Source organism: Herpailurus yagouaroundi, unplaced genomic scaffold (assembly GCF_014898765.1).
Source record: "Herpailurus yagouaroundi ecotype Mexico unplaced genomic scaffold, PumYag 28, whole genome shotgun sequence".
In the NCBI taxonomy this organism is placed as follows: domain Eukaryota; kingdom Metazoa; phylum Chordata; class Mammalia; order Carnivora; family Felidae; genus Herpailurus; species Herpailurus yagouaroundi.
In genome coordinates this window covers 93,806,709-93,830,513 of record NW_024412376.1, presented here as the reverse complement: position 1 = coordinate 93,830,513, position 23,805 = coordinate 93,806,709, and the positions used below count along the sequence as shown (strand labels likewise).

At 35.6% G+C, this 23,805-nt stretch overlaps 1 protein-coding gene across 4 annotated transcripts in view; it reads right to left on the bottom strand.

Moving 5' to 3' along the window:
- SNCA (synuclein alpha) overlaps window positions 1-23,805 on the bottom strand; it is a 161,559-nt gene that overhangs the window by 48,882 nt on the left and 88,872 nt on the right. The window lies entirely within an intron of this gene.

The following is a 23,805-nucleotide window of genomic DNA, read 5'->3' as shown; positions in this document are numbered from 1 at the left end:
GAGCTGTCAGCACAGAGCCCGATGCGGGGCTTTAACTCACGAACCGTGAGATCATGACCTGAGCTGAAGTAGGATGCTTAGCCAACTGAGCCACCCAGGTGCCCCAATTTACCTTCATTTTATACTCCTCTTCTAATTTTAATATCTCTGGAATTCAAGTCTGGGGAACTATTTAATCTTCTCTTGCCCTAACTTTTCCAGTGTTCTGGCATTCTTTTTTTTTTTCTTTTTGTTGGCACCCTGACAAGCCAATCATTTTAAACTTCTGTATCATTATCATAGCATAATTGTTATTGAGTACAATATAACTATCTCTTCACAAGAAAGTTTTTAAAATCTCTGTGTAAATAGATAGACGTGGTTCCATCAATTCCTCTCCGCCTGGGACAGGGTATTTAGGCACATCAAAGGAATACAGAGTTCCTCAAAGCAAGTATGAAAACCACAATGATCAACTAGATACATACTTCATCAAAAGAAAGATACAAACATTACTTCAGGAAAAAGGGCAGCATGATACAATAGGGTATCAGTAGTTTAGAAACTTGAAGCTTCTTTCAAGGTATAAATTATAATTTAACAGATTAGATAATCTGTATTTCATCTGCATACCTATAACACAAGACTTTCAAACCACATATACACATCAGTTACAGGTAGGTGTTATACAATATGTATACAGTGAGTGTCTAGATGTGAATTATTAGACTTTCAGTTTTATTATCTTCACAGTATAGCACAATATGTATTGATGAATAAGTAAATCAATAAACAAGATTAACATGGGTTAGTTTTAATCATATTTAGAACAGAAATCACTTCGATAAAACATGTAAAGATGGACCTGTAATCATATTACCCTTAAATCTCTGTAACTGATGTCCCAATTTCACTATTAGCTATTCAGCCTTGGGTGTTAAAGACTGCTCTCTCGTCTGGTCCTCTCTTTAAATGTCACAGCTATTTCTGGCAGGTAAGACAACTGCCTTGGTTAGTGTGAACACACACCACTGTGGAGTGCAAGGCACCTGAGAGAAAAGTCTGCTAAAATAGGGAAATAACTCGGGGGGGGGGGGGGGGAAGATGGGAAACTGAAAATATAACATCTATGCATTTTTCAGCTTAAATCTCATTGACATGCCAGTCATTTTTAAAAGAATATAAGGTATTTAAAAAATGTAGTGTTGCCTCTGGCTATACTTAATACTGGGGCCACTTAATACAAAGCAGTGTCCTTGCCTGGTCTCCCAAAGGACAATTCAGAATTGAGAGCTCAATCTCCAAGGATGGTTTATATACTCTGTATCTTGAGGCACACCAAGCAGAGAGTTTATCATTTTCAGAAAGCATGCCATTATTCAAGTTAGAGAGAGGGCTGATAAAAGCCCTTTTAAAGATTTAGAAAGATCACAAAGGCAAGCTGGCTTTTCACAAAAACAAAGTATTTTTATGCAGTTTCTGACTGAATTTATGAAGTCCAGAAACTCAACCAAAGGCTTAATTTTTTTTTTATTTAATTGCAATGGGGGGGGGACAATATTATTTGGACTATCAATTGTGAAATTAAGCAAAAGGGAAGTTTTGCTAATGGGTGGTTTAATATTCATGAACGTGATGGTTCAGCATTTTTTCCAATGTTTCCCACAGCAAGAACACTAATTAATGATCATCTACACAAATGGAACATATCATTTCCTAGTACTATTTTTTTTTCCCTTGCCAAGAGTTAATACTTCTTATTTTGAATATGTTTTATTATTCCACTCCACGTTTCCCTATTCCTACCGGAGCATTACTTGATTTTCTTTCCACTACATCTTCTTATCCTCACTATTGGTTTTTTTAAAGACTGGTTCACTATATTGAAATCCTCCAACTGTGAACTGAGCACTGTCTTTCTTTCCTGATCCATCTGATATCAGGCTGACTTTATGAAGCATAAGCATCAACATGAAAGAAAAGACTTTTTTAAGTTTTTATTTATTTTTGAGAGAGAGAGAGAGAGACCAAGTGTGAGCAGGGGAGGGGCAGAGAGAGACACACAGAATCCGAAGCAGGCTATGGGCTCTGAGCTGTCAGCACAGAGCCCGACACAGGGCTCAAACCCACGAACCCTGAGATCATGACCTGAGCCAAAGTCGGATGCTTAACTGACCGAGCCACCCAGGCGCCCCGAAATAAAAGATTTTTAAAACAGGGGCGCCTGGGTGGCGCAGTCGGTTAAGCATCCGACTTCAGCCAGGTCACGATCTCACGGTTCGTGAGTTCGAGCCCCGCGTCGGGCTCTGGGCTGATGGCTCAGAGCCTGGAGCCTGTTTCCGATTCTGTGTCTCCCTCCCTCTCTGCCCCTCCCCCATTCATGCTCTGTCTCTCTCTGTCCCAAAAATAAATAAACGTTGAAAAAAAAATTAAAAAAAAAAAAAGATTTTTAAAACAAATGCCTGAATCAAATGAGAGGTCAAATTTGGCATAGTGTTTTGTGTCTTGAAAATCTTCCTGCTGTAATTATCTGAAGCCCTTGGCTAGATAATTATTAAGGGACTCTTGCAATTGTCCCTTTTCTCCACATAGATCACCACATTAATTAAGAGAGGATCACTGGAGACAGGTTGCTGTTCTGCATCTTTAAGTATTTTTAGTTCTTCATTTTCAGAAGAGAAAAAAATACATTAAGAAAAAGATTGCTTCTCAGCCAAATTTTCTGATATACAGATATTCTCAAAAAGATCTCCGGAATGTGCTTTAATCTTATTTCTGCACATTTTTTAAAGGAGGTCATTATGAATTTCACACACATTTTGTAGCCTGTAATGTACTTATCTAATCAGATTTCAACTGAGCTAGTAAAGAAATATGAATCAGGTGCTTGTTGTGATCAAGATGCTAAAGTTATACCTAGACTAGATCACCACCGTAAGATGTGAAAACTTAGCGAAACAAGAAGCAAACTGATAATTCATTAGCATGAGAGTGGTACATTACTTTTGGGGATGGGGGGTGGCCTTCCCAGGTTAATGTAATGATCAGAGAACCTGGCTCTTGGTTACAGGAATGTCAACCAAAGTTGACCCATGGATATTTGGAAGATATCTTATTACATTGTGCTGTGTTAAAAATGCAAATAAAAGCAAGCAAACTGAGTGATAAGAACTTCGGTTTCCTCACCAATTTCCTTAGTTACCTATTTCTAAGGCCAGTTCTCATGCCCACCAGAAGAGAAGGTATCTAAGAAGAGTGACCTAAAGTCTTCATCATTACCATACCCTTAGATTCTAGAATAATAAATGCACCTAGTAAAAACAATCATTGAATAACTATACCTCTTCTATAAAATTTTCCATGATACCCTCTGTCAGAGCTAATCTCCCTTTGCTATGTGTCATGCTAAATGCTTTCCCCATGGATCTAGTTCAGCATAAACTGTCATAAGATTATTGGTGTAGGTGATGTCCTCTAGGAGGTTTTAAGTTCCTAAGAGCAGGGATAAAATCATATTCATCTTTATCTTCTATAGTTCTTTGCCTAGCAAATAATGCCAAGAAAAAAATTAAAAATGAATAAATATATATAAAGACACCAGTGGAGAAAACAGAAAACCAAGAGTTATTAAAAAATAAGCTGAATTAAATTGTGTAAAATAGCAATCCCCTGGTGATTTATAGCAGAAATTAGGATTCAGATCCAAATAAAAATAGATACTAATGCCCCATAATATGATTTGTTGTATAATACGTACAAATATTATTTTTGATATTAAATGTTTATGCCAAATTTAAATTTTTAAATTTATTTTCCTTTTATGTATAAGCACTTATGGTACATTAAAGCCAATATGCATGCCCATCACCTGAGGTACTCATTACAAATGCAGATTTCTAAGCTTTGATGGTTAACTACTAAATCAGAATTTTGGGGGGCTAACCAATAAGAATCTGAATTTTAAAAATAAGCTCTTAGGATGATTTGTTAGGATTAAAAGTGACTCTTTGTTTTTTACCTGCTATTGCAAAATTTATATTCATTGGCTATTAAATTTCCTTTCTCTGAGAAAAGAATTTTTCTCTGGGGAAAATAAAAATGTAATCAGCTTTTCTGAGAGATTACACTTCTACAAAAACCTTGATCCCAGTGACTATATCATCCAAGGCAGTGAAGTGGCCTCTAGTCCTTAGCCCCAGTTTCCTTGCAGAAGTCTCCCAAAACCATTACAGATGGTCCATTCTGGATAAAAAAGGAATGCATTAATTATAAAGTATTTAACAATGGAAAAAAAAGTGGTTTTTCAAAATTACAAAAAATGAATGAGTATAAATAATGCTTAAAGTTAAAGTACCTTGATTACAGAATGGAACTATAGGCCAGGTAATAATGGTAGCTAATGATTTTTTGACAATTTACTACTTGTTATTCATCGGGCTATTTCCCATAATCTTAGGATGTAGGTACTAAGATGAGGTCCACTCTACAAACATAACTAATTTACCCCAATTCAATCCACTTATAGGAAATGGAACCAAGCATGTGAGCTCTGGAAGCCATGCTCTCCAGTACCAGGCCACATTGCCTTTCAAAGAACACCTGGATATGTGTGGGTGTACCTTTAGGGATACATGCATACCAGCATGCTACTTGTGTTTAATCTGTCTACCAGTGTTTACATTAATGATTGGAATTCCAGGCAAACGAGAAAATATTTGTATCTTCTAAACCATCAAAATTTTAGTGGGATTCATTAATAGTCTGTATCCCTTTCAGCAGTACCTTTAAATTTTAACAGGTGAGGACCTTTCTATGAATCAAACGCAAGTACAAGAGACATTGAAGAAGAAACACTTTCCCTATTTAACGTCCACTCAAAAATCTCTAGTTTCTCCTGAAGATGACTGTTAAGTCTTGCCACATTTCCCAGAAACTGCTACCTTCTGACTTCTATTAAAGAATTTAGAAAAAGAAAACAAACTGAATACAAGGTAAGTAATTATTATAATAATGTTTCATTCTCCCTTCTTTCTTTCTCGACCACACCATCTGCTATAAAATCAATTAATAACAGTCTCTAAGCATCACTTATTTAGTTAATATACAAATACACAAACAAATGTGTAAGTACACATACATACCATAGACTAGAATGCCTTTTTGGAGGTGTTTAGGAGCCTATGGGATGGCTTTATTGTTTAAAAATTTCATAGCACTTATGCTCATGAGGAAATTTAAAGCTGGGGAACAAAGAAAAAGGATTACTATAGATTTTTAAAATATTTTTAAATAGCTTGCCAATGATTAAATTATCTAAGAGACGAGAGCTGTTAGACTTTGCAATTAACTATTTGATTGGAGCCCTAACACTTTGAAGTTTTACGTTAAATTGCAGACTTTTATTCAGTAGAACACATAATTCCAAAGGTTCATTGACAAGTAAAATATCAACCAGTTTTGCATCTATTAGCCAATTCATTTTAGAATTTCTTTGACTCACTGTTTCTGTGAATCTTTATTCCTCAATTTCTCCTTTGAACCAATCTTACCGGCTTCCTGGCTCTTATATTAATTAGTTGAATAAAATCTTTGACTTGTATTCATGCTACTTTTGTCTGAAAGACATTTTTTACTGTTGAAACTATAATACAGTATAGAAAAACCATTTTCTATATTCACCTGAAGCATTGTTGAATTATTTTTTCCTCTTTTAGTTTTGATATTCTATATAATTTTAGATTACCTAAAAGCTCAGAAAATGTTTTATTTATAATCTCCCCAAGTAATATAATTTGTTACCTGAATTCAGTAAGTAGAATTCTTTGGAAACTTTCACACTGAAAAGTAAATATATAAAAAGGTATGAACTATTTTCTAGATATCTAAGTTCTCCTCAATATAATACACTTAGTAGGAACTCAGCAAGAACATTAGATGGATTTTTAAAAACATACATCCCATGGGGTGTTTCTATAAATTATTTTTTAAATATATTTTCTCTTTCATTTCCCTTTCCATTTGCAATGTATTATGTGCTTTGGTGTTTTCAGAGAAAGCATGCATCTATCCTATCCCAAGCATCTTTTCTGAAGAGCACAGGTAAAAATATGCCAAATTATGAAGAAGAACAATGGCAACCCATCCAATCAAGTGGGCTCAGAAGAACAAAAGCCAGAGTATCTGAAGCAATGAAGGATTCTGACCACTGGGGGAGCCCCTGGGAAGTGGCTGCTCCATTTCCTTTTCCAAAAGCTTTTTATGTAGAACATCAGTCTGCTCTCCTATAAAGATGAGGTCAACTCCCTTGACAGCTGCCCCTCCTCCCCCCTCCCCCATCTCTAGTCTACATACACACCCACAGAGATTAATTAACACTTGCTCCAGGAAGAACCACAGACAATAGCATCCGATATTGGAATAGTCCTTTGTGAATAAGTATAAAACTTACAGAGGAGGAGGGAGATATTCTAAGAGAAAAGCATTGGACTTTATTGCTTAAAGCCAAAGAAATTTGTATTTGTGATAAAAGTATGAAAAACATACATTTTAAAAAAATGTTTAAATGTTTATTTTTGAGACAGAGACATGGAGAGAGAGAGTGGAGGAGGGGCAGAGAAAGAGAGAGAGAGAGAGAGAGAGGGAGACACAGAATCTGAAGCAGGCTCCAGGGTCCAAGCTGTCAGCACAGAGCCTGATGTGGGGCTCGAACCCACAAACCATGAGATCACGACCTGAGTTGAAGTCAGATGCTTGACTGAATGAGCCACCCAGATGCCCCAAACATACATTTTTTGGGGGGGGAAAAAAGTACACAACAATGAAATTTTGCACTGATAATCTACTGTTTTTGTGCCAATTTGGGTCTATTTCTTAAGAGGCTTATGTAAAATGAACAACAGTAGCTAAAACATTACTATTATGCCATGTGGTCAAGATCTGAGAATCTTCAATAAATGGAGAGTTGTGATGCCACAGACAGATATACTTCTAAAGGCACAAAGAGAATGGTAGTCCTTTTCACTATGATATAAAGCATTTTATATGATACGGTTATAAGTATAGCTTGTTTTTTTCAAAATATAATACAGTCAGATTTTTTTAATAACTTAAAGTCAAGATTCCTTGTGTTTTGAAGAAATTTATGAAAACATGTTCACATTTATATGAAAAGATTTTTACATTGTGCAAATGGGTATGTAAGCATTTTGCATCCAAAAATATCACCACGGTTTTGTTGTTCCTTTTTTTAAAAAAAACTTGTTTTCATACATTTTTGGTTTTATATCATAAATGACATAAATTGGGCAATGTTAATCCCCTTTGTAGAAATTTTAAATGCCTTCCCACCAGTCTATACATAAATCCTTTTTACTGCAACTTATACAACCTGTGGTCGTTTTTATCTATAGCCTCTGTCCCTTTCTCTCTCAAAGCTTGTAGCTAGTCTGGCCCCTTTCATGCCATTAAAACCACCAGGGGCGCCTGGGTGGCTCAGTCGGTTAAGCGTCCGACTTCAGCTCAGGTCACGATCTCGCGGTCCGCAAGTTCGAGCCCCGCGTTGGGCTCTGGGCAGATGGCTCAGAGCCTGGAGCCTGCTTCTGATTCTGTGTCTCCCTCTCTCTCTGCCCCTCCCCCGTTCATGCTCTGTCTCTGTCTCAAAAATAAATAAATGTTAAAAAATAAATAAATAAAATAAAATAAAATAAAATAAAATAAAACCACCAGATTCTCCCCTTCTCAAGGCCTTCACATGTCCTGCCTTCTGTCTCGCATTTCCATCACCCCACCCCAAAATTTCATATTCTCTTTCTCTCTCTCATCACATAGTCAGCCCCTTCTCATTCTTTCCATCTCAATTTTAATGTGACCTTCCTGTATGAAGTTTCCATAAACTGGATTGTCTGAATCCAAATGGCTAATAGGCTCCTATTTTCATTATGTGCTCAAAGTATCTATTTTATGATGCTTTGTTCAAAAAAAATGATAAAAGGGAGGTAGTCTCAGGAGGATAAAAGTGCTGGTATAGAGGTGCAAAAGTGTAAATAGTAGTCTGTTAGTCTGTTCGCCAGCTTGGTTCTAGGGAGCTTAAGGAGGAAGAGAGAGAGAACCACAGCAAATGCTGAAGGCACTGGTTTGATTGAGGGCACAGGAAGCAAGGCCACTGGCCAGGGTGGCAGTGGAAGGATTCCTCCCTTAGTAACTTGGGGGCAGCAGATTTCAGCAAGCAAAGCAAAGCAGATACAAGTGAGCAGACTTGTTCTCAAGCACAGGTGAGATACCGTTGGAGATTCCAGTACATCAGTGGGGAGCCAGAGGGGAGGCTCAGGCCCTGCAGATGGAGTTCTGCAATGGAGGGGAATCATGTCTATCCTCAGGCTGTCAGATTTGAAGTTACTTGGGTTAAGTAAGTGACGCCTGGGATAGTAACAGCCAGCGATTATCAGCAGTTGCAGATCTGTTTCTATACTAAAGCAGATAAAAGCATCCAGGAATTATCAAAAGCCACAAATCAATCCCAGTGTCTTGTCATGCACCCACACAGCACTTTTCCCTTTCCTCACAGCTACTTAATGGATACTGGCAAGCCGTCAAACAGACAAACAAAGAAGTGAGGATAAATGATGCTTTCCAAATTTAAGGTGAGTCATCAGTCAGGCTGGGTATCTCAGGGAATTTAGTCTGTTTTCTAAGTAGCTTTATTTTAGCACAGCCATAAATCTAGCTGTAATTAGTCACTAAGTCCAATGACTCAATACATTTAAGCATTTCATTTGATTCTCAACCATGAAAAATTGCAACTGATTTGACAATACTGATATGCTCTCACTGGCATGCATATGCTGCTGTCAGCACAACATGTGCTACCAGTATCTTTTTGTCTCTTGTGATATTGATGAACTATCATGAACCATCTTCTATCTCTCCTACTTCCCTATGGATCTGGTAGGATGCATTGGAGAGGAAAGTGATGATGGTAGAGTTTATGGCCATGGCTAGATTCCACCCCTCCCCCACCACAGATGAAACAAATAAGTTTATGTGGCAACTGAACAGAGCATGGAAATTTTTTGGTTTTTTTTAGGGTTAGCTACTTGAAATATTACCTTAGTTAATGAAGTAATTCTACATTCTGTAACTGATAAAGATTATTTTTAACTAAGCTATAATGGGCAAATTGCTTTTCTCATCACTAGAATTACCATTTTAAACAAAGAAGTAAACATTTACTTTTTAATCTCGAAACAAGTTAAACTATATGATACTTTATATTAAATCACATGTAACACGTTTTAAAAGTAATAGTAAATGTTTGCAAACCTTTTAAAAACTGTATTTGATACCTTGTGGATATTCTTGCACATGTTCCAAGATTTTCATTTCTCCAAGGATTTTTATTCACCCACAGAATCAAAATATCAAGGCTTAATAAGGTTTCATCAAATGCTAATGAAACATCTAAGGTTTTTTTTTTTTTTTTTATTAATTAACTTGTAAAGGACATAATAATGACATTCAAAGGAGGAGGTATCATCTGTGGAATGTTCCACTTGCAGATTTCAAGAAAACTATTAAAACATTTATAGCACTGAGGTTCAGATGGGTTCGTGTGCTCACTTGTGTGGCCATGTTGTATAACAGTGGGGGGTTTAAAGTGATAAAGTTCAGCCATCCATTTCGTCTCCAATTGGGGCTCAGGCAACTGTCCTCTATTGTTTGATAATTTTTTTTTTTAAATGCACTGTTTGTAGACCCACATTTAAAAACATTGAGTAGAACTAAAAAGTCACATATTTTGACAGTAAAAAGTATATCTTTTAGAAATATACAAATGTAAAGTAAATTATTGGAAGATTTTAAAGGTTCGTTCTAAACATAATTATCATAAAATGCAAATATAACTCAGAATATATTCGTTATTATATTTTTGTTTCATCAGCTCCACTAATGAAGGCAAATATGTGAATTCTTTGTATACAAAAAACCCCAAACAAACAAATGAAAAAAACTTCCACAAAGTATAGCCTATATGACCACTGGGTAAGACTCTTTATGATTATTAGCATGGGAAAAGTATAAACACTTAGATATCTTTCATAACTTTAAATTAGTAAATATATTTAACAAATGAGAAATCTTATTTAACCAATAGTTTGGGATCTTCATTACATGTATAACCCCCAAACATGCAATGTTAATGTGTCCTGAAAATAACAGCTTTAAAACACTTTCAGCTTAAATATTCTCCTACATTGCTTTGTGAAACTTAAGACAAAATTTAGTCTTTCAGAATTCCTAACAAAAGGGGATGGAAAAGAAGTGTTTAGAGAAAGTTGATAGATGACCTTTGTCATATATTCCTTACATTGTAGAAGAGTAAATGGTGGTTTTCTAGGGAGACTGTGAAATTGCTAAAATTAAATGTTTGGGCATAAATGTGGAATGCAGAGTTATATTCTTCAATAATTTCAAAAGCAATTTAAAAGACATTTTAAAAAAATCATCCAAGTCTAAATAAATGTTATAGGAATCCTAGACTTATAAGAATAATACATTTTAAAAGGCCTAGATAATATACAACATAAAAATAAGTGTTTATAAATAAGGCATTTATTTTCATTTTAAGTACAGTTGTCTAGGCTTTTAAAAACCCTTCTCTCTTTAACTGGTTTTATTTTGATATTCAGCAAATGGATGAGCAGCAAAAAATAAAGTGGAATAGTTGGAAAAGGCCATAAAATTCAGCATCTGATAATGTAAAGAGTAATAATAGGAGATAGAAATTTTATTAGTTATTTGGCTTATAAACAGCCTAATGTTCTAATAGTAAACATACGGTTTATTTAACTAATTGCAGCTGTCATTCTTAGAGGCGATTAGCACCTGAAAATAGTGAATTACACCCAAATAAAGGGTGAGTTTGTATAGATTTTGGTCCTTATTGCTAGCCATTTATTCAATAATAGCTTTTAGGCACCAGTTACAAAGATAGCCAGAAATATAAATTCTGTGTATATAAAAAGAGAACCAGCCATTTAATAAAATCAGGTATACAATGCCCCCCAAAATATTTTTTATCTGGAGGCTAAGGCAATCTGGACTGGACAAATGTATTTCTTGTTGGAACCGTCTCAGTCTATAGTTTCAAACACTTCCCACACATTTACACTGGAAGTTTTGTTTATTACCTCTTTTCACCCCTAGTGTTGTAAGCACAGTATGTACACTTGCAGAAGTATCTCTACACGAGACATTTTTGATGGAATGAGAAAGATTAAAATATAGATGTTTATTTCAGAGATGCTGAAATGAAATATAAACATTCTGTGACTATAAGGAATATGTGCGTAATGCAATGTATGAGGAAAGAACAAGGATATCTTTAAAAACAATAGGTATGTGTTTTGAGAGGTTGGAATTCACTGTTGTAGGTCACTTTTTAAGGTGTGCTTGACTCACTGACAGCTTTGGCATGAAATCACCTTTTTTTTTTTTATTTTTTATTTATATATGAAATTTATTGTCAAATTGGTTTCCATACAACACCCAGTGCTCATCCCAAAAGGTGCCCTCCTCAATACCCATCACAAATCCGACAGACTCCACCAAAAGTCTGCTAGAACTGATACATGAATTCAGCAAAGTTGCAGGATACAAAATCAATATACAGAAATCAGTTGCATTCTTATACACTAACAATGAAATCACCTTTAAAACAATCTCTGTTTGAATGCAATGAATCCTGATATGGATTTTTTTGGAGCTGACCATGTTACCTATTCTAGGCCAACTACTTACAGCAGGAAAAGAAGATTTGAAATTTGGGTGCTAGGGGGGTTGCTATGGATAGTTACTCTGAACAGTTCAGTTAAAAATTGAATTTGTCAGTTCTATTATTAAATATTATAAAGCATGAGATAAAAACATTGGGTAATTTTAAAACTACAATAAAACTTATTTCGGAAGACTGCTAATTTCCCAATCTGTGCATTGTTTTCAGGATCATTGATACCATAAACTTTGCCTGTGAGACCAGCAGATGATGAGCAGATAGCCTGTGTAATATTATCAAATCACACAGTCAGAAATCAAAGTCTTTTTCTCCCACTTTATAAGCTATTTGGGAAGAAAGGGTATGGGTGTATGCATGTGTGTGGGTAACTGAGAGACAGAGATTAACTTGTAAGCCATCATCTGATGCAAAAAGAGACATTTAGTAAGTCATCTATGAAGAGATGTTTCAATAACAGCTAAGCGTTCATATAAATCTTCCGAGACCCAAATGCTCTCATGTGTGGCAGAACACACATCTTAACTGCCAGAACTATTTTATTTTATTTTATTTTATTTATTTTTTTTATTTATATATGAAATTTATTGTCAAATTGGTTTCCATACAACACCCAGTGCTCATCCCAAAAGGTGCCCTCCTCAATACCCATCACCCACCCTCTCCTCCCTCCCACCCCCCATCAACCCTCAGTTTGCTCTCAGTTCTCAACAGTCTCTTATGCTTTGGCTCTCTCCCACTCTAACCTCTTTTTTTTTTTCCTTCCCCTCCCCCATGGGTTCCTGTTAAGTTTCTCAGGATCCACATAAGAGTGAAACCATATGGTATCTGTCTTTCTCTGTATGGCTTATTTCACTTAGCATCACACTCTCCAGTTCCATCCACGTTGCTACAAAAGGCCATATTTCATTTTTTCTCATTGCCACGTAGTATTCCATAGTGTATATAAACCACAATTTCTTTATCCATTCATCAGTTGATGGACATTTAGGCTCTTTCCATAATTTGGCTATTGTTGAGAGTGCTGCTATGAACATTGGGGTACAAGTGCCCCTATGCATCAGTACTCCTGTGTCCCTTGGATAAATTCCTAGCAGTGCTATTGCTGGGTCATAGGGTAGGTCTATTTTTAATTTTCTGAGGAACCTCCACACTGCTTTCCAGAGCGGCTGCACCCATTTGCATTCCCACCAACAGTGCAAGAGGGCAGAACTCCTATTTTAAAAGATCACATTTGGCAAATGGCTCTGGTATTTGGAGTTCTATTCAGTGACAGATTTATTTTCGACGTGATTAACGTTACCTGAGGATTAAAATGACCTTCACTTAAGATCCCTTTTACGTTTTGTCCATGTGAACCCTACCAGAGACGGTGGGCTTTGGCTGTACTTTAAGGATGATTAAAACATTCTAAGATGGTTATGAAAGAGAGGTCTTCAAAGACAAGAAAATAACCGATGATCAATGCTATTCTGTGCACTATATGGGAGCACAAAAGTTTATCCCAAAGAGTATAATCTAGCCATCAGAGTTCAAGTGGATTCAGCGTTAAGTGAGCAAAGCATGAAACAGATTTGTGGTGAAAAACAGTGATGCTCAATTGCCTAGTCTAATGTTCTCACTCATATCCCTTCCATCATCGAATCTGTTTGACATCTAGTCTTTTTTATGATGCAGTATGTGGGAAAAAAAAAAGCCCTTATTACAGAAGTTTTAAACATATGTTACACATTAATCGTGCTTGTATAATCACAAACAAGCAGGCAAACGCTTCACTGGGCTACATCAGCTTCTTTGCCTAACTTCCACATTGGTTTTGTGAATTTTGGAACAACACACACCGGGAATGGCTCCCTCTATTTAGGGCCCCAGGAAATAAATAAGGGCCCCAGCTGATTTAACTGGAACTTTTTATATATTCTCACAGGGTAAGAGAATCTAATCAATCATCCATCTTTTGAGGAATCCATTTAGAAACACATATAGAAAAAAAGCATGCTATCTACTTTGGCATTCTTATTTATGAGAAAAAAAAAAAAAGACAAAGCTTACATGCACACAGAGGAAACATTCCGAATTACAGACACATCTATTAATATGTTTCCTGACTTACGACTGAATTGTACTCTTTTAAAAAGTGTATTTGTTGTTGCTTGCTTGTTTTTTATTTCAGAGAGAATATGCATGACTTGGGGAGAGGGGCAAAGGGAGAGAGAGAAATCTTAAGCAGGCTCCACACATAGAGTGGAACCGCATGTAGGGATGAGTCTCAGGACCACAAGATCATGACCTGAGCCAAAATCAAGAGTTGGATGCTTAACCCACTGAGCCACCCCAAAAGTGTTGTTTTCTAAGTGTTTTTGTTTATAATGCGGCCCCTTTCTCTACAATAGGTTATTTTTATACATGCATACTATCATCGTTTTCATTATATATAGTTAACACAGATATCCCATTTAATTTACCCTTTTAACCCTATTTTACATATTTGCTGATATTTTAGTATAATTATATTTGATACTATTAACAGAACATGAAAATACAAACTACTACCATTAGGAAGGAAATAGTTAAGATCTTAAGCTCTTTTATGCCAAGGAAGATAGTGGTTTGTGGAGAACCACAGCTTTTTAAACTTGACTTTGACCTGTGCCAGCTGCAATTTCAGAAGAAAACCATTTGAAGGGAAGAGATGGAAAATCAATGGGTCAGTTGTCTGGTGGATTATTCTTCTTCATGCCACTTTATCTGTTAAGTGTTGCCTTTCCCCATGAAACCATAATAATAAACACCATGAACCTGGGAAGGCACAGCCAGTCACTATCCTACGGTCCACCTGGTAGGAGTTATATGCATGAGGACTAAACGGGTTATGTGAACAGTATGGTCCCACTCTGGGATTCAGAGTGGATATGTGTCTGAATATAGTCTGGAACAAAAGGAAAGTATTAGACTTGTTCCTAAAATGACATCTATTATTTAGGAACTAGGTCAAGAAAGCCTATAATTACATATCTACTATATTTACATGGTGCTCCTTCATCAGAGAGCTCTTCTAGAAAACAGATGACAGTGCATAAAAATAAATTCTATTTCTTTCTCAACCCCAAAGTACATAGAACTTGACATGGGATATTTTCTAGCTAAAAAGCACTTATATAATCTAGCGTCAGCTTTAATTTCTCAAACATCCATTTTCTGCTACAATAAATTGATAAAGCCATTTATATTTCATTCATATTTGTTATATCTTAGTCTTTGTTTTTCATTTAGATAAATAGGCTTTTATACTCTAGACAATATAGGAAATCCCAAAGCTCAGAAAAATCACTAATGAGGATGGAAGGAATTAACCATTATGGAAGCTGAAGCATGTAGCCAGTACACAACATCACTTTGTGTTCATGTAACAAGGTCATCAGAGTAGCAGCTATTCAGTGAGCTTGATTTTTTAGTATTACATCCTAACTCTGAAACATCTACTCTTAGTAGATGGTAACTTGGGGCGCCTGGGTGGCTCAGTTGGTTAAGCAACTGACTTTGGCTTGGGTCATGATCTTGCAGTTTGTGAATTTGAGCCCCGCGTCGGGCTGTGTGTTGACAGCTCAGAGCCTGGAGCCTACATCAGATTCTGTGTTTCCCCTCTCTCTACCCCTCCCCTGCTCACGCTCTGTGTCTATCTCTCAATAATAAATAAACGTTAAAAAAAATTTTTTTTTAGTAAAGGTGGTAACTTTATGCCATGCAAAAAAACAAAAAAACAAAAAAGCAAAAAACTAGTGCTCAAATGTCATTTTTTAAAATTAATTAACCCTTTGTCTTTTCCTCAGACCTTTTATTTGTCAGTATCTTCATTAATATTTCAAAGATTAACCTACATAACAGTGTAAATGCTAGGTTAAATACAATGCCTTATACATTGTAGGCATTCAATAAGTTCATTCAGTAAATAAGTGAAGGTTGGACGAAAAATATCATGAAATTTAAAATGGGTTTAGGGGCGCCTGGGTGGCGCAGTCAGTTAAGCGTCCGACTTCAGCCAGGTCACGATCTCGCGGTCCGTGAGTTCGAGCCCCGCGTCGGGCTCTGGGCTGATGGCTCAGAGCCTGGACCCTGTTTCTGATTCTGTGTCTCCCTCTCTCTCTGCCCCTCCCTCGTTCATGCTCTGTCTCTCTCTGTCCCAAAAAAATAAATAAACGTTAAAAAAAATTAAAAAAAAAATAAATAAAATAGGTTTAGATATCACCTCTAAATTAGCTGAATTATGCAGGATTAGAACATTGATATATTTTCACTACTAAATTTAATATTATTCACTAAGGGAATGTGGTATTGGATAGTTATATAATTGATAGAATTATTGGTAGCTTCTAATATACCCACAGATCATGATTTTTCCCAACATCTAATTTTCAAAATATAAATTCTATAACATTTAAAGCTATAACATTTTTGATTAGCCTTTTCAGTAACTGCAGATCAATAATTTTTCCCATGAGTAAAAGCTTATTTATATGTACAATGAAATTTAGTACTTTATAAATCATTTGTAGTAATCCTATAAGAAATTTGTAAGAGTGAATTATGATTATAAAAATAAGTGGATTCTAACAAATAAAAACATCTTTCAGTAAAGTTTATGGATACCAAAAGGCATTCAACTTTTAAAAACCCCACTGTATAAAATCAAATGGAAAATGGTAACAGGGCCAAAGCTAGTAATATAATTGTTACCTAACTATAAACTAATTTAATAGTTATGCTGAAATCAGTATGTTCAGAGAAAGAATATACACACCTTACTATGCAGAACTATCTTCAATGGGATTGCACCATTGAGGAAAATAAAAACTGGAAAGCTATAAGAGTTCTTATTTATTTCTAGTCCCAACAGATAATATTTCATTGATACTGGATTTCCATATACATTCAGGTAGAATATTAACATTTCTTACTTCTCACTTTTACTAACTTTAAAATTGCACAAATTATTTTCAGTAGTATCCAGAGATACTGTACTGTTAATTGGCATCATTAACATTTTGGAATTATGATTTTAAATATACTAGCTGAAGGCATGATTAGACGTTGGTAAGTCATGTACTTGATCTCTAAAGAGATGGAATTCATCTCTTAAAAGGTTATTATCCTCATGTTACCTGTCACAAATTTGGAACTCATTTTCTTTTAATTTGCAAACTTTATTTTCATATTGGAAACAAGCTATAATTCTAGTAAGTAGAAGACGATTTGAAATGCAATGCTATCCATAGTTGCCTCTTATCCTCTGGGTTTCTTATAGAATTGTTTTTAGGGATAAGAATTATCTGGAAACCAGATGCTACAATTGCCCTAATTTTTAAGTCCCAAATTTCTCATTTTCATTTTGGCAAAAGAGGCCAAAAAGACATGATAGCCTTTTTAAATCTGTCTTTCCCCAACACTAGTTTGGCAAGACCAGTGGCTTCATTCTTTCTGCTATTGTGGGTTCACACTTTTGTGTCCTTATTTATTCTGCCATCACTACCTTTGATTATCCCGAAGCGAATTCTTTCCAGGTCATTCTGTCATTAACCTTCGTTTTATAGCCATAGATCTACACCCAGCAAACTATTTTAAGCACGAATCAATAATCTTCTCATTATAATAACCACTACCACTAAATATGTCATTGTTATGCTAAACACTTATTCAACACTAACACATGTACTGTGCTCAAAGCTTTATTAAAGAAATTGAGGCAAGTAAAAATTAAAGCATCTTGTGGTGCCTGGGTGGCTCAGCTGGTTGAGAATGACTCTGGATTTCGTCTTGGCTCTTGTGAGTTACTTCAGTTTTGTGAGTTTGAGCCCCTACTAGGGCTCTGTGCTGTCAGTCTCCTTCTCTTTGCCCCTCCCCCACCCCACACTCTCTCTGTCTCTCTCAAAATAAATAAATAAAACTTTAAAAAAAAAAGGAAAAGATTAAAGCATCTTACCCAATGTCTCATAGTTGGCAAATGGTATGTGAAACGGTAAAGAGCAAGCTTTCACCCATTATGCTATAAGGCTCCCTGCAGTACCAATGTAAAAATTTCATTGCATCGTCTTTTGGGATCTTCAGCTTCAATTTTATTTATAATGCAGTCATGACTAGGTCTGCATTATCATTAGAAGTCAATTGCTAGAAAATTAGTGTGAAGAAAACAAAGCTAGGTCATAGAGTATCTGGATGCCTTAAAAAGACATCTGGACTTTATTGTGTGTGTGTGTGTGTGTGTGTGTGTGGTAAGTAATTATAGAAGTGTTGAAGCTGGGATTATGCACAATTGCATTTTCAGAGAGCTCTTGGTAGAGACTAGGGAAGAGATGAGGAGGTCTGAACTACATGAATGTTGATAAGCTTTTAAGCTTGGGAGGAAAAATGGAATAAAAAAATATTTGGAAAGTGAAATTTCTAGGCCCCCATGATCAACTGGATGAAGGGACAAGGGAGTCTTTGATGGCTACACCTCCAACACTTGGGCCATCACAGTCTCTGCACTACAAAGTGGCTTGCCCTAATTCCACTCTCTGCCTGGACTGAACCCTCTGCATGGCTGCTCCCCTAAGCAATAGAACTCCTATTTTCCAATTACCCAACACATCTGGATTATAGAAATGAGAGAAAAAAAAAAATGAAGTCTGAGGATGCTGAGCTGTGACCGAACAGGTAGGTTGCAGGTTTGCCTGTGTATTGGTATATATTTCAGCCACTGACAGACTTCTTTTAAATGGGATTTAAATGGTTCCTTACATTTCTAAGTAAAACTCCACTTTGCACTGAAGCAACATTAGAGCACCACAGATGCTTACCAAACTTAGATAACTAATTATCATGGCTATGCTTCTATAACTTAAAGGGATTTATAGCTTATTAATACATGTACACACAAATCCTATATAATTAAAATTATGTGATCTGCAAGACACTTAGCTATTTGCAAAAATAAAATAGGTATCATAACTCTACCTTACCACTTCAGCAGAAGACCTGATTTTAAAATATGTCTTTTTAGATTTACATAGGAAATCCTGTGATAAGCCACCATGCTTCATACCAGGCAGCCCAGGTTAGAAGGCTCTGGAGTCCCGTAATGCTCAACCAGGTTAATACTCAACTAGGTCAAGACTCAACTAAGACAATATCAAGGAATCAGGTAAAAAGCAAAATGGGCTACAATACATTAATATAAGAAAATCCCCCCAAAATTATGTACATGAATACATTTGTCCAGATACAAACAAAAATTTCTGAATAGTACACCATGAACACTAGTTTCATTAGGATGAAATATACATTTTCAATAAAAAAAATATGGCTTTTTTAAAACATGGCTTTGATGAGAAGACAGATTTTCATTTTTTTACTTCGTATGTTTATGGTTTGAAGAGTGGGGCAGCAGAAGACAACAATATAAGAAAAGGCAGATCAAGTCAAGGACTTGGCCCATAGTAGGCACTTGTTGAATAGCTGGTAAATAAAGAACGAAAGTCAAGTTAGTAGCAATTGGGGCTTTTATGCAAGTGACACACAAATCGACTCGGTGACGTGTTGACATAACTTATGACTTTGACTCTGGTTCCTGACTTTGAATATTTTATTCCCAGAAACTACAGACCCATATAGTAAAAATACACTACACACAGAATTCCCTGGACTTAAAAATATATCTAAGGGTGCCTAGGTGGCTCAGTCAATTAAATGTCCAACTCTTGATTTTGGCTCAGGTTGTGATTTTGTGGTTCATGGGATCGAGCCCCACATCAGGCTCTGCTCTGACAATGCAGAGCTTGCTTGGGATTTTCTCTCTCTCTCTCTGTCTCTCTCTCTCTCTCTCTCTCCCTCACCCTCTCTCCCTACCCCGCTTGTGTGCTATCTCTCTCTCAAAATAAATAAACTTATATATCTATATATAGATATCTATATATATCTACATATATATAATTACATACATATATATAATCACACACACACTATATATATAGTGGGCTGGATCAGACTCTGGGGCTACACGGAAGGGGGGTGTCTACTTCCTTTAGGAAACTTTTTGCAGTAGGGGCACCTAGTGGCTCAGTCGGTTAAGTGTCTGACTCCTGATCTCAGCTCAGGTCATGATCTCATGGTTTGTGGGATTGAGCCCCATGTGGGATTCTGCACTGACAATGCAGACAGAACCTGCTTGAGATTCTCTCTCTCCCTCTCTCTGGCCCTACCCTGCTTGTGTGCTCTCTCTCAAAATAAATAAACTTTTAAAAAAGCGGATAAAGATTTAGGAAATTTTTTGCAGACAATGAAAACTCTACCTTGTCCCATCAAAGCTTCTGTATCTCAAGATGGAGGCAAGAAGGCTGACATTGAAAGGTAAGAACTCAGATATGCCCTTTCATCAGAAGCTGAAGTGGAATGGTCTTATCCTAAAAACACATGCCAATCTCTCTTAAACAGACCCATAATTGTTTTCAAATCTGTCACTTAGGAGAATTTTAGAAACATAACTTTGATAATCCCACAATCCATTTCCAGAGTATAATAAAATCCAACACGCATTGGGTGCTCACTATGTACGAGACATTTTTCTAAACAGTTAATAGCTTTTTGTTTGAGGTGAGTATTCCTATTGTTCTTCTTTGGGAAGAGTTGAGAGAGAGGCAAAGTGACTTGCCCAAGATGGCATAGTTGGGAAGTGGGAAAGCAAAACTCTAACATCAACACCAACCCAGAGACCACTGTTCTAACATGTTTGCTATCTGCCATCTAAGAAATTAAAGCAAATTAAAAGTATGCCATGTCCTATTAATCTAAAACAGGCAGAAGAGATCTCAGAAAAAAATTTGCAGTATTTGACAGAACATTTTAAGTAGTTATGGAACATAGTTTGTTTAAACAAAGTGGTCTTTTTATGTACTTTTCATGAGAAATTTTAAGTGTGTTTTGGTTGTTATTTTCCTAAGTCTGTGACTGAAGGGCCTTTGTTTACTGGAATACTTCACATACTTCCTTCCTCTGTTGTAGGGCATTTCTTTCTCTTCAGATACCACAGGCCTAATATCTATGTATAGAGTTTCATTTTTTGTTATTTTCTGCCATTGTGAAACAGCATAAGAGATAGACATACCTGTAACCATGCCCGTGCATATATAAATAATTTCTTGTTACATAATATAAAAATATGCTATGCTTCTTAATCTATAAACTAAATAAAACCACCGTTTGAAGATAAAGCTTAGTAAGTAGATACAATGGTGCCTCTAAGTTTATGACTTGCCTTTTAATATTTGGGTTGCAAATAAATTTGAGAGCTAATGTAGCGAGTATGATGGTTAAAAAGTATGAGATTTGGAGTTGGATATTTCTGAATTCTAATTAGTAAGTCTTTGAACAAAGGCAAGTTGCTTAATTTCTCAAAATGCCTACATCCTATGTTATTGTGAAAATTAAATGAGATAATACATATAAAGGCCATAACCCAATGCCTGGTACATATTACGTGCCCAATATAAGTCAGTGATTATAATAATTTGCTACCAAGTCATAGTAAACAAAGTAGTTTAAAATACTGTTTCTTTGATTCAATGACCCACAATTTTCCATATTTTCTTGGTTTCTAATATTGGGATACATTTATAAAATTATTACATATAGTCTCCTCTCTGCCTGTCTCCCCAAGTTCTTCTAAAAGTATTATTAAATTAATAGTGTATCCTAGGAGTAGGTGTTAGATTCAAGACACACGGAAATAGTATAGTGCTGCATGTGCCCTTTGATGTGGATATCAAAGGGCAATTAAGCAGGAAATGAGGAGATATTACTTTTTGCTTTGAAGATGAACCCTCCAAAGGTTCTCTTTATCTTTTTACATCTCCTCCAACAGTGCTAATTCTGTCCCTTGTATATATCCTTATTCAATTCATCAGCACATATCTGCTCTATGACCAACACAATGCTAGATGTTAGAGATTCTGGACAGAATGAGATGCTAGCACGTACAGGATCTCAAAATAATATGAAAGAAGAATTTGCTTGAGGAATTCTTACTGCATGTTTGAGTGTAATTAAAGTGCCTAGTCACTAGTAGATGACAAATTTATGATTTTGGTAGTCATGTGGTACCTTCAGTCTTGAAGATACTAAAGGTCTTTCTCACTCAAATGTGGTGATGTTGTTAATTCCTTAGATGAAAGGGGTACTGCTCCCAGTCAAAATAAAGTGAAAATTAAAAATGAGTGCAAATCTATTTTTGAAAGTGAGGAGAATTTATTGTAATTCACTTAATTCTTTATAGATCTCCACTTTAAAATTATCTCTGATTCTGTATTAATTATTCCTAAATGTATAAATTATATTCAAGGTGGTTACAATTGATTAAGCAAGAGAAGATTAAGAAACACAAAACAAAAGGCATTATTTGAGTACAGAAGGAGATTTTTTCCCCATGAACTGGCATTCTGTTTCTATTTTACCTTAATCTGAAATATGTACTTTGTCATTACCAGTATTTCCACAGGATAAGATTGAGGTCACAAGCATTTACTGAAAGACTTAAGCAAAAATGAGCAGCAAGATTAAGAAAGAAATAAGGTAAACAAATAGATGGCTACAAGAGTGGCCTTATTAAAGTCTTCAGTCTGTTGGAAATACTTGATATTTACACAGAGAGCAATTGCTTTGTATAATTATTTGTATAAACTGAGACTAAAAAGGCATAACTATAAATGTATATCTATAAACTGATAAAAAAGTTTAGATGTGTTTGATGCTTCTCTTTTATTTTTCACATATATATGTGATATATATATATATATATATATATATATATACACGTGTATATACGTATACACACACACACACATACACACACACACACACATACACACACACACACAAACTTGCTCAATTGTAAGCATCCTGAATCTATGCTCAGAGACACAGAAACTCATCCTCAAGATTAAAGACTTGTTTTTATCTGGGTGGAGTCACAGAGTTGCCTTGGTAACAGTTACTATCACTAAATTAAGTGTTAACAATGGAAAATTTAAAAAATACAGATGCTAAAGTGGGGCAGCATAGGGAAAGAACATTTTAAGTCTCCCCCCACATCTATTTTGTACTGCAAGATACTTTGAGCAATTTTTGAGTGTTTAAAATATATACATATACAGAGTGCTTCTTATGGAAGTAATCACCTTAAAAATTATGAAATGTAAAGAAAATCAGAATGGTAAAGGACTAAAAAGCAAAAGACACTGAATCTGAAAAACATGAAGGGTCACATAGAAGTGGCATTCTGCCTCTTGCTCCTTGTAAACTCTGTAACCAGAACCAGAACATTTCTGGCATTTGGTCTGGAATCATTTTGAAGGGTAAGGCTGATTCTGTGATACTAAGCACAGACAATTTGGCATTTGGCTCCAAAAATATGCTCAGGATTTGTTACTTCTTCCCTCAGCAACAGGCTCCCAGCCAAATAATTTTTAACCAAATCTCAGAGCCCAATTTTGCTTTAGTTACTGAGATCCTATTTCAAGTTGTTATCAAGATAAGGGGAAAGAGAAATACTGATACTTGTGAGATCCCAGGACAAACTGAATCCATACAATTTCTTTTTCTGTATTAAAAATAAAAAGAGGCAAGAAAGTGTGATATTTTCAAAACACTTAGTTTTTTTCTTCCACCTTAAAGTCCAAGTAGGTTTTATTTTTTTAAACCTGGACTTGGTGGAAGAGAGAGCATGAACATTTAAGGAAAATATTACTTTAAGTGGATTATTTAAAATCAAAATCTTAGACTTTCCTTAAACTATTTCACTATTTTTTTTCACATAAAGGACAGTTGAACTTTACTTCTAAAATATGCAAGACAAGTGAATAAAAGATACTTTTCCTCTTTCATACACTTAATACTGATTTTTTTTCTTTTAGCAGTGTGTAAAAATTCTGGGTTTTGTCTTTTTTTTTATTTTTTTTAAATTTTTTTTTCAACGTTTATTTATTTTGGGGACAGAGAGAGACAGAGCATGA